The sequence below is a fragment of the Scyliorhinus torazame genome, chromosome 11 (assembly GCF_047496885.1).
Source record: "Scyliorhinus torazame isolate Kashiwa2021f chromosome 11, sScyTor2.1, whole genome shotgun sequence".
Lineage (NCBI taxonomy): Eukaryota > Metazoa > Chordata > Chondrichthyes > Carcharhiniformes > Scyliorhinidae > Scyliorhinus > Scyliorhinus torazame.
In genome coordinates, this window is record NC_092717.1 from 223,558,446 (window position 1) to 223,571,208 (window position 12,763).

The 12,763-nt window shown below is 45.0% G+C and overlaps 1 long non-coding RNA gene across 1 annotated transcript; it reads left to right on the top strand.

Annotated features, from left to right (window-relative positions):
• Window positions 1-4,935: 4,935 nt before the first annotated feature.
• Window positions 4,936-11,696, top strand: LOC140386050 (uncharacterized). The gene is made up of 2 exons (XR_011933561.1): window positions 4,936-5,091; window positions 10,963-11,696. It is a non-coding gene; the product is annotated as an uncharacterized lncRNA (long non-coding RNA).
• Window positions 11,697-12,763: the final 1,067 nt, after the last annotated feature.

The window sequence follows — 12,763 nt, forward strand, 5'->3', positions numbered from 1 at the left end:
TTGCCACAGAGGGCGGTGGAGGCCGGGACATTGAGTGTCTTTAAGACAGAAATTGATAAATTCTTGATTTCTCGAGGAATTAAGGGCTATGGAGAGAGAGCGGGTAAATGGAGTTGAAATCAGCCATGATTGAATGATGGAGTGGACTCGATGGGCCGAATGGCCTTACTTCCGCTCCTATGTCTTATGGTCTTATGGTTCCAGAAGGCCACTCACCACCACCTTCCGAAGGGCAACTAGGGATGGGCAATAAATGCTGGCCCAACCAGCAATGCCCACATCCCGTAAATTAATTTAAAAACAATTTTACCCATCTCCTCGCAGCCTCCCGCTTCCTCAGCTGGTGGGCCAACATCCTGCTTGCCTTCTTCCCATACTCATAAATTGCCCCCTTGGCCCTCCGCTGTCCCACTGCCCTCCCTGTGGACACCAATCCGAACTCCATCTGGACCCTCTGCCTTTCCAACAACCCTGCCTCTGGGGCCTCCGAATAGCGCCCCGGTTCATTCGCAGATCAACCCAGTGTGGCGCGTGTTCTGAAATTACAATCGCCGAATAGTCCGAGTCGACCACCCTGCCAGCAATGCCTTACCCACCACAAAAAGCTCAATCCAGAAGTACAGCCTGTGCACACGGGAAAAATACAAAAATTACTTTGCCATCAGCCTCCCAAACCTCCACGGGTGCAGCACCCCCATACGCTCCATAAACCCCTTCAGCTCCCTCGCCACCGCCGACACCTTCCCTGACCTTGGGCTTGACCGGTCCAAACTTGGCTCAATGACCATGTTAAAATCCCCCCCCCCCCCCATGATCAACCGGTGGGAGTCTGGGTCAGGAATCTTCCCCAGCCCCCGCCTCATAAAATCCACATCATCTCAATTAGGGGCATAATCGTTTACCAGGACCACCAACCTCCCACTCACCATTATGAATCTCCCTCCCCGATCAGCCACAATGTTCCCACCTCAAACGCCACCCACTTATTCACCAGTACCGTCACCCTCCTCGTCTTCATGTCCTGTCCCCAATGAAACACACCTGCCCTGCCCATCCTTTCCTCTGCCTTGTTTGATCCCCTATATTTAGGTGCATCTCTTGTAAACAGGCCACGTCTGCCTTCAGACTCCTTTGCGCATCCCCATGATCCTCAAATTGTGCCTTCTGCAATGGTTCTTCAGATCCTCCACTTTCTCCTTCTGCCTCTTTTGGGTCTCCCACACCACCCCACTTCGGTCACCCACGAGGCCAACTGCTCCTCGTGCTCCCCCACCGCCTCCTCTTTCTGGATCGCCTGGCCCTGGGACTCCAGCCTCTGTTCCACTCTCGCAATACCTGTTTTGAGCGGCTCCACCGCATTGGCCAGGGCCCTCCTTCTCTGCTGACTGAACATAGCATTTAGAACGTCCACCAACTGCTCCGTTGATCACTCCGCCATTTTAACCTGTGGCGCAGCTCAAAGACTCTCTCCTTCTCCAAAAACTCCCTTCTTGTTGACCCACTCCTAGTTTGTGGATCCTTCCACCAGCTACGCCAGGTTCATCGCACCTCTTGTCTATCCTTCCTAAAACTAGATTTATTAACCTCACGGCATGTTTTAAAAAGAAGTGGCCCAAAGTGCCTCTTTTAATCTATCCCGCACTGGTTAGGGAAATACATTCCTAATTTTCTCAAAACATAAAAGCTGAAAATCACACAAGCATCACTTTCTATTACGTGCATCAATCTTCTAAAGATCTAAACCACTGCTGCACCTCGGGCAGGAACACAAGCTGCTTTCCCAATTCTAATGTTTGCAAGTGTATAATGAGTCTCTGGTTCTCAGTATCACTTCATCACTTGGCAGCCCAAACAGCATCTGATGCTGTGTTAATCAAGTACAAGCCAGAAGGGTATTTAATCACTTAAAGTCTTGAAAATAACGGCAAACACTTAATACTGCTGCAGCATTTATAAATAAACCTCCGACTATGTCACTTTAAGCATCATTTTCATGGTAATTGGATTTTTTGATATTTACAAGGTTTTAATAGTTAATAGATAATAGAAAATACAGCACAGAACAGGCCCTTCGGCCCACGATGTTGTGCCGAACCTTTGTCCTAGATTAATCATAGATTATCATTGAATTTACAGTGCCGAAGGAGGCCATTCGGCCCATTGAGTTTAGAAAATGATTGTACATCAAATTGACGTTTTTAAAGTCTTACATTATCTTGCAAATTGATGTATTTATGCATTATCATCCAGCAGTCAGGTTTCGATCTTTGCAAGACAAAAATTGGATATCTAAAGTGTATCCTTCAAACCCTTGCCCTCCCCCAAGTAATTCCTATTGAGATCACACTGAATTATCTAAGACTGTGATCACCATTTCCAATTCAGCCCTCAATTAGTCCTCGATCAACAATGTTTCCTTCCCTCACAACATTGTCCTCTACGAACTGCCTCAAGTCAGCAGAAATCAGAGGGTTTACTCAGTGCTCCTCATGTCCACTCCCCTCCTCAAGGAGTTGTACTCCTTCTAAAATGCTCACCAACCTCCAATCATTGGCTTACCTTCAATTACCCCCCCCCCCCCGAAAGACCTGGCACACCCGAGGTCCAGATCAAAAGCTCCTGTGGGCTGTAGCTTGTCTACTGCTCTTGTAGACCCAATTAAGCTGGGAATTGGAGAGCCTTTGGAGCCTGGAAAGTCAAGGAGGCTAAAACGCATCGCAGTTCCTGTTTGTGGGTGTATTTGTGAATTTGGTTAGAGGACTTTGGCCATGTAGCAGACGTTGGGGAGGGGGGGGGGGAGCAAGTTACAGTCAATGGATTACATCCCAACTGACCTTGCACCCAGATCCTTTGACGTTCTTACATAGCAAATGCCTGTTTTAAAAATTCTTCCATGTGATGTGGGCTTCACTGGGAGCGGCTTGTGAGGCCATTTCTGAGGGCAGTTCCGAGTCAACCACATTGCTGTGGGTCTGGCAACACATATCAGCCAGACCAGGTATGGATTTGAAACCAAGTCCCCCAGAGCATTAACTCGGGCTCCTGGGTGACTAATTCGGTGACATTGCCTCCATCAAGCACAGACATCAAAGTTTCGCTGATCCAGCAACCACAACCATTATTTCACAATGGGACGAACTCTACTGCTCCTTGTGTGGAACCAGACAACTCACAATCCAAAACAAGTGATAGAGGTGTACACGGTGATGAGAGGCATGGATAGAATGGATAGCCAGAGACTTTTCCCCAGGGCGGAAATGGCTGTCACGAGGGAGACATCATTTTAAGGTGATTGGAGGAAGGTATAGGGGAGATGTCAGAGAGTGGTGGGTGTGTGGAATGCACTGCCAGCAGAGGTGGTGGAGTCAGTCATTAGGGACATTTTTAAAATTTTATTTTTAAAACTGTTTTTATTCTCCATTTTCATATTTTCCTTCAAAATTTACACCCCACCCACGTAAACGGTAACAAATACAAAATCAATCCTCTTAACAATAACAACGATCCCATCCTCCCACCACCCCACACAATGGCCCACCTGTCAATATATACACCCAATAAAACAAACCCTCCCACGGTGGAAACAAAAAAACAAAGGAGAAAAAGAAAAAGGAGTCCGGGACCACCCATGGTCACCATTAACCTATAGAGTCCACTCTCTTTCTCTTCCTCCCCCCCCCCCCACCCCACCCCACACTCGACGCCGTCCAACCTCTGAAAGAATACCGTACATGATACCCAAGAGTTGTAAACACCCCCCCCCCCCCCCCCCCCCCTCAACTCCTCCCATCCACTGCCTCTTGTACAACTCCTCCCCGGGTTCGATCCCAGCCCCGGGTTACTGTCAGTGTGGAGTTTGCACATTCTCCCCGTGCCTGCGTGGGTCCCACTCCCACAACCCAAAAGATGTGCTGGGTAGGTGGATTGGCCTCGCTAAATTGCCCCTTAATTGGAAATAAAAACGAATTGGGCACTTGAAATTTATTTTAAAAAAGATGTTCCTGTGAAACACTTGGGATGTTTCATTACATTAAAGGTGCGATATAAACTGGGTTTGCAGTTGTAGTGAACCCATAAAAATGCTCACATTTAATTTTGCAATTGGGTAAGGAAACTAGCTTTAGTTATGTCAGAACCAGAATCAGTTCCGATCTTTGTTTATTAGTGGGAGAGCAGCACGTGAAGATTCCTCTCCAGAAAGGATGCAGTGGTTCAAGTGGGACAGGAATGCCCTTGAAGTGGGTGCAAGGTGACAGGCTGCGATATCCTTCCTTTGCACTTAAAAAGACAGAACCACTGGAATAGATTCAGAGGTTGACAGCTGTTAAAACATACTTCAGCAGGACAGCATAAGGAATCTATTATTAACAAAAGTATAGGTACGATCCAAGAATGTAAAGACAAAGTAAGTTCAGGAAACCACAAGAGAAGTGGAATAACTGGCTGCTTAAGAGCAGCTGATTTGTGAAACACTGCCACCTAGTGTAGTAAATATTGATTTGGCTGAAAAAGAATCCTATTTACTGATTCAGTGGACACTAGGTGGGGCTGGACCTGTATTAAGAAACAAATGAAACCATTTTGAGCTAATCTAATGGAACGTTTTGGCTATTTCTAAATGTCTATGGACGAAATTGATTTTCAAAGAGTTTTATCAATTACATTTAAAAAGGCAGAGGAATTGGAGGCAACCTTGTAACATGGATTGTCTATTGGGAGGTTGGAGACAGTAACAACAGTTCTGTTTGACAAGCCTCAGCTTTTCATAATATTTGATTTTTAAAAATAATTAAAAAAATCGATGGGATTAAGGAACAGAGAGTGGCGTTTCCACATCTGAGATAACTAGGAGGCAGTTAGTTCTGTAGATGGTAGCAGAAGTTGTAAAGACCTGCTGAGTTTATCCATGCTTTTCTGTTTATATTTTAGAAGGATTAGGAATGGGTAAAACAAAGACATTTGAAGTTCAATGTTGAGGTCATCCATTCTGGATCCAAGGCAGATAAATTGGAATACTTGAAGAAAAAACAACAAACTGCACAGGAAAAGGTGATTTGGATGTCATGTATAGAAATCGCAAAGCTAGCACAGGTACAAAATGTAATGAAACATTTTTGTGGAATGTTATATTTTATATCTGGGGCTTTGTTTGGTGGGTGGAATAAAAGGCAAGGTTGGGGGAAAAGAGTTATTCTTCACTTGTCGAGCCATGGTCACGTTCCATCTCGGTACTGTGCTCAGTTTTGGTCATCGTACCATAGGAAGGATATATTGGCCTGAGAGAGTGGGTATAACACAGATCCACCAAAGTATTAAATTATGAGGGCAGGTTCCATAATCTGAATTGAGAAGATTGAGGGGGAGAGAATGGTGACATCACAGAAGGAGGCCACCTGGCCCATTGTCTCTATGCTGGCTCACTGCAAGAGCAATTTAGCTAGTTCCCTTCCTTTTTCCTGGAGCCCTGCAATTCCCCCGCCCCTCCCCCACAACTCCACCCCTCCTTTTTTACGTCCCTTTTGAAAGCCATAATTAAACTTGCCTCCACCACAATCTTAGGCTGAGCATTCCATCATTTGCTACATTAAAAAAGAATTCTCACATCACCTTTTGTTTTTTTGCCATTCACCTCAAATCCTCGTCTTCTGGTTCACAATCCTTCTGTGAAATGCAAACAGTTTCTTCCTATCTACGGTGTCCAGGCCCCTGATTATTTTGAACGCCTCTATCAAATCTGGTCTCTGGAGAAACTAGCTATTTCTCAAACTGTCCACGTGAGCGATGTCTCTCATCCCTGGAACCATTCTCGTAAATCTTTTTTTTAAACATCCCCTCCAATGGCTGCACATCTTTCTTACTGTGCAATGTCCAGAATTGGACACAATGTACGAGGGACCTTGGATTCATGTCGCATTACATTCACCCCCCCACCATCTGGCCTGGGCTTGCGAAATCCTACCAACTGTCCTGGCTTGAGACAATTCACACCTCTTTAACATGTGATTATCTCTCCCTCCAGTTGCTCCGTCTGGATCTGTAAAGACTTAATTACCTGCAAAGACTTGCATTCAAAGTATCGTCTTGCATCATTGACTTTGGTGTGTATATATATATATATATATATATATATAATATATATTTCTGGAACTCACCTCTTCATTCACCCGAGGAAGGAGCAGCGCTCCGAAAGCTAGTGATTCGAAACGAACCTGTTGGACTTTAACCTGGTGTTGTAAGACTTCTTACTGTGCTCACCCCAGTCCAATGGCGGCAGCTCCACATCTGGATTTAAGTAGAACACCGATTTGTAGCATGACAAATCGGCTGCAGTTTTTGCATTCATTAATTGATCTAGTCTTAAAGTTGATTTATTTACAGCAAAAGGTTACCCCCATGTGACTCCTCGCTCTGCCTAATTGAGACATTTAAAATGGCAAAGCGCAGGTACAGAGAAGCTATTTCCTCTGTTAGGGAATCTAGGAGAAGGCGGCACAATCCTAAAACTAGAACTAGGCCAAGTAGGGCTGAAGTCAGGCAAACCTTTACTCGCACAAAATGACAACAGGTTCCTGGAACACTCTTTCACAAACCATTGTGAATTTTCAACATTATAATCCTGGTTCAATTGAAATTTTGAAGACTGAAATCTGAAACGCTATATTTGTTAGTTAAGGATATAGAGGAATAGGGATCATAGATGGCGGGGATAAATAGAGGTACAATATCAACCATGATTTAATTCAGTGTTCTTCAAACTTTGTTTCCGGGGGCCCATTTTTACCAACCGGCGAACCTTCGGGACCCAACCCGGCCGACCTTCGGGACCCACGCCGGCCGACTTGCGCGACCCACCATTTTCCCTTACCTTGTTTGCTGCTGATAAAAATGGAGGAAATTATTTTGGGTCCCTTTGGCCCTCGAACACGTTCCTCCAATGGAACCTGTTGGATGAAGGTGAAGCCTTCCAGTGTTGGAAAGTGTGGAGTCTCCATCTGTCCAAAGTTCTGCATTTTTTCCCATAACATTTTATTAAATAAACCCCCCCCGAACTTGTTAAAAAAAAAGACAAAAAAAATTAAATTAATAAAATAAATGAACAAAATCCTCCCGAACTTGTAAAAAAAAAGAATAAAATAAATGAAAAAAATAAAAATTAAATGGATAAATAAATGAATAAAATCCCCACAAACTTGTAAATCAAAAAGCTGCGACCGTTTAAAAAAATAGCGACCGCACTGCGCATGCACGCCCGATCATCGGTGCAATGCAGCTGAATTTGTTTTACATGTTCACGGCCATTTTAAAGGGCGCTTGCAGCCGGCGTTATTAAAAGCCGGCTGCTGCGCGGGGATTTGCGCGATCAGGAGCGCCGCGAAGGACGGCTCCGCGACCCTCCCGACACCCGCCCCGCGACCCACCCGCGGATCGCGCCCCCGAGTTTGAAGAACACTGATCTAATTGAACAACTTGAGGCTGGAGGGGCGGAATGACCCTCGCCTGTGCTCACGTATATGCTGTTTAAATATTATCTGCAGTCTCTTCTGATTTTCATTATTTTGATGTAAAAAAAAAGAGACAACCTATGTAAAATCTTCAACCTATATTTTATTCAATGATAATAATCTTTATTAGTGTCACAAGTAGGCTTACATAAACACTGCAATGTTGTTACTGTGAAAATCTAGTCGCCACACTCTTGGCACCTATTCGGGTACACTGAGGGAGAATTCAGAAAGTCCAATTCACCTAACAGCACGTCTTTCGGGACTTGCGGGAGGAAACCGGAGCACCCGGAGGAAACCCACACAGACACGGGGAGAATGTGCAGACTCCGCACAGACAGTGACCCAAGCCGGAATCGAACCTGGGACCCTGGAGCTGTGAAGAAACAGTGCTAACCACTGTTCTTCCAAACAAAAAGCTAGTATTATTACATTGGGTTGGGTAAATTATTGATGGAGGTCAAATGTATAAATGGGGGCAGAGCAAGAAAAATGGGATTAATTTTCAATTGCTCCGGCAAAATGTCAGCACAGGTGTAATAGGTTGTGGCCTCTGTCTGTGCCATACACCTTTGTGGTTAAAATATTACCCCTCGATACTAGGAATAGACTTGGCATTTAAGTGGATGCAGCTCAGACTTTATTGTGGAGGAGCTCCCTGGTCAGGGGTATACAAGTCTGGTATTTGATTGAGATTTTGGCTCTTCAAACTAGAGATGGTCATCTATATCAAACTGAGCCAGGCCAGTGCTGAATAATTGGTCGCCTTTTTACAACCAGTGGCATTACCAGTACACCTGGCTGAGGGACAGTGCAGCTAACATGCCCAACACATCAACCGCAGATGAACCAATATTTTGATATCTCACCCGAACGAGAATCCATGTCTTCAATTTCTTTGACAAAACATTCAGACTCAAAAAAAAGGAGAAACAGCATAATCATCCTTAGGACAGAAGAAATAGCATCCAAGCACAAACTACAGCAGTGAGGGTGTAATGTTCTCGGATTTGACAGTATTCATTTGTACTGTTGTACCTCGAGTTCCTCGAATATTCCCCAGCCCATTTTCCATGTGTTACTGAAACGTAAAATTATTTTTCGAACGTTGTAAACATGTCCCAGACATTTGGATGCAAGCTTACAGTTGCCAGGTTTCCACACAAACAGGGCTTAAATACCTCTAGCCTCAGGAGAGGTGTTTAGCAGGTGTAAAGCTGCTGCATGGTTCAGAATCAAGTACAGAACCTTTGCCTGGATGAAAAATAATAAATCAAAACAGTCAACTTGCAGAATTACTTCATGCCCAGTTGTACAAAAGACTGAGAAGCATTAATTATTCCAAAGTTCTTCGCACCTCCACCTCCCATCTTCCAGCCTTCACAAACCAATAACTTAACACAGCACCAAGTCCCACTCACCCCCTCAGCCAGGTGCTTGCTACGAGTCCAGCAATGTCTTGTGCCTTTTCAGCAATCACGAAGAGGTAGCTTAAAACCCAACACTCTGACTAAGTGTATGGTCATTTGACCAGACTTGATGGCAATGTTGGCTCAACTACACTCCTAGAATTGCGTGCTACTTTAAGGAGGCACGATATAATTGCAAACAAGAGTATTGTGTGCAGTATTGGTCTCCTTTCCAAAGAAAGGATATACTTGCCTTAAGGGGAGGGCAGTGAAAATTTATCAGACTGATTCTTGGATGGCAGGTGTGATGAATTAAGAAATTTCTATATTTTATATTTGTTGCAGTAATGTTATTAAAAACCTGGGTAAGATACATAGACAATAGGTCTGCTAAAGTGGTAATTGAGGTGTCGTAAAAGTGAGGTAATCCTTGATTTTGCAGGGGGGGGGGGGGTGTTCTACTAATAGATGAGAAGCATTTATTTACAGATAGCTGGCTAATGGAATATTGTTTTGGTTTGGAGATCCCTGGGGTGTATATAATTTATGAGAGATATTGTTGTATTGGGGCCTGGTTAAACAGGTCATGGGACATCTTGTGGGAAAAGATAGATTAATGCCTTATGCTTTGGATACAGATGATGTAATTAAGGGGAGGAGCCATGTCTGTCTGTAGTTGCAGCTTGCCAAAGGATTTTAGTCTGTCAGGAAGTGTCTTTTAGTTTGCTCCTGAAAGGTTCTCCCCAAGGTCTCTGCAGAGCAAAGAAAGTAAAATCTGATGGCTGTTAACTTTATTTATTTTTATTTTTTTTTCCTGATTAAGGGGCAATTTAGTGCGGCCAATCTACATACCCTGCATATCTTTTAGTTTGTGAGGGAGAGACCCACGCAGACACGGGGAGAATGTGCAAACTCCACATGGACAGTCACACGGAGCCGTGATTGAACCAAGCTCCTCAGTGTCGGGAGGCAGCAGTGCTAACCACTGCACCAGTGCTGCCCTAACTTTATTTACTTTTTTAAAAGAAATTTAGAGTACCGAATTCTTTTTTTCCCAATTAAGGGGCAATTTAGCATGGCCAATCAACCTAACCTGCACATCTTTTGGGTTGTGGGGATGAAACCTACGCAGACACGGGGAGAATGTGCAAACTCCACACAGACAGTGACCCAAGGCAGGGAATCGAACCCAGGTCCTCAACGCCATAGTCCCAGTGCTATCCACTGCGCTGCCGTGCTGCCCTCTAACTTTATTTACAAGTAGTATTTGAACTAAATTGGTTTGCGTAATTAGAATATTTAGTGGCAGATTTGGAGGTATGTTAGAGTTCCTTTTTTGATTTAAGAACCGTTAACTGTAAAGCTATTCTTTGTTGTTAATGTGGCTAATTTTGTATTTAAATTAAAGTTTGCTTTAACATAAAAGAAATCAGTCAGTATTATCACTCCTGTGATGCAGCCGCCTTTCACAGTGTTACAGATTGCAAATAGTTGGGTTTTCATCCAGGTTCCTAACACAGGATTGTTGCATGAAGAGAGACGGTCTACTAGGCCTGTATTGACTGGAGTTTAGCAGAATGAGGGGGGGGGGATTTAATTGAAAAGGTGAAATATTCTGAGAGGGCTAGTCAGACTAGATGCAGCGGTGTTGTTTCCTCTGGCTGGAGGGGGGGGGGGTTCTAGAACAAGGGGTCACAGTCTCAGGGTAAGTAACTGAGGCCAGAGATGAGGAGACACGTCTTCACTCAGTGGGTGGGGAACCTGTGGAATTCCCTACCATAGAAGACTATGGAGGTCAAGTCACTGAATATATTTAAGGAGGAAATCGATTTATAGACTCTTAAGGCATCAAGGGTATGGGGAGAGCACGGCAGTATGATGTTGAGATGCAGGATCAGTCATGATCACAGTGAATGGTGGAGCTGGCTCGAAAGGCTTAATTTTAAAAAAATAAACATTTTATTGAGGTATTTTTGATATAGTAACAACAAAATAAACAATATACATGAAACCATAAACATAGTGCAAAAGCCGTTTATCTTTCTTTACAGGTCCCTGTAGCCACCTGGGTTGGCCACTTCCCAACTTAAAATGGAGATCCGCAAAGAATGAAGGGAAATTCAGCCAAGCCAGGAAAAAACTAGCAAGTGCAAAGTCTCCTGTGTATTAGAACTTGCAGAAGCCCAGACAGCACTGAAACTCACAGCCATCTGCATAATAATGAGCGATCCCCAGGAACAATTGAAACATTTAAGGTGAACAAGGCCAAGCCAGAATCCTCGGCGCCAGCAGGAGCCAAGACAAAGGAAGGTCAACGGACACTTAGGGACCGCCCAGCGATCAGGGAACGGCTCCAGTATTGGAGAAATCGATCCAAGTGATCGGAACGTAGTCCAATCACTTGGAACCAGATACGGGGTCCGCCCCGAACGGCACAAAGTCCCTGGGGACTATAAAGTAGAGTCCCCAAGTTCAAATCGTCCTTCTTGGCAGGGTCACTCAGCAACTCGAACCAACCCTTGACAGTGAACTGCCTAAGCTGCGGCATCAACCAAGTAAGTCCCCAGTCAATGCACGCTACGAGATAGGCGCTCCTAGCTACCAGTCCATACCAGCTTTGAAGCCTGCAGACTCAGAATCGAACGAAAGGCCATTTGTTCCCCTGACCTGGTGGGCCAGTTCCAAAGCTAAGTATCGGCCTTTTAGCGATAGAGATAGTCTAGAAAGTAGAGTTACATGCATGAGTAGTGATTGACTGTGTATAATAAATGTGTTTTGATTTGAATCTTACTAATTGGTGCATTGCGTTATTGATCATTACTTGGACTTGAACCTCGTGGTGGTATCATAAAGATACCTGGCGACTCGAGCAAAGGTTATAGAAACAGAGCAAATTCAGTAAAGACCCAACGGGTAACGAATTAAGAGCCAACCAAAGTTAGCAACAACCCCCTACTCTAATCTAAACTTCTCCCACCCACCCCCATCTGCTGATGATTAATTTTCCGCGAAGAAGTCGACGAACGGTTGCCACCTCCGGGTGAACCCTAACAGAGACCCTCTCAAGGCGAACTTAATTTTCTCCATACAGAGAAAGCTAGCCATGTCCGATAGCCAGGTCTCCGACTTTGGGGGCTTTGAATCCCTCCATGCTAATAGTATCCGTCTCCAGACTACCAGGGAAGCAAAGGCCAGAACGTCTGCCTCTTTCCCCTCCTGGATTTCCGGATCTTCCGACACCATTAAAATCGCCACCTCTGGACTCGGTGCCACCCTTGTTTTTAAAACCTTGGACATGACATCCGCAAACCCCTGCCAAAATCCCCTAAGCTTTGGACATGTCCAAAATATATGGACATAGTTTGTTGGTCCTCCCGCGCATTTTGTGCACCTGTCCTCCACCCCAAAGAACCTGCTCATCCGGGCCACTGTCATGTGAACACGGTGCACGGCCTTAAATTGTATCAGGCTGAGCCTGGCAGATGTTGCGGAAGCGTTGACTCTACTCAACGCGTCTGCCTATAGACCATCCTCTATCTCACCTCTCAGCTCCTCCTCCAACTTGTGCTTCAGCTCCTCCGTCTGCATCTCCTCCAACCCCATAAGCTCCTTATAGATGTCAAAGACGCTCCCCTCCCCTACCCACCCTCTGGAAACTACCCTGTCCTGAATCCCCCTTAGTGGTAGGAGCGGGAAGGTTGACACCTGTTTACGAAGGAAGTGCCGCATCTGCAGATAACTGAATTTGTTTCCCCTCGCCAACCCAAACTTTTCCTCCAACGCCCTCATACTCGGAAAGCTCACCTCTATGAACACATCCCCCATCCTCTCAATCCCTGCTCTCCGTCATAG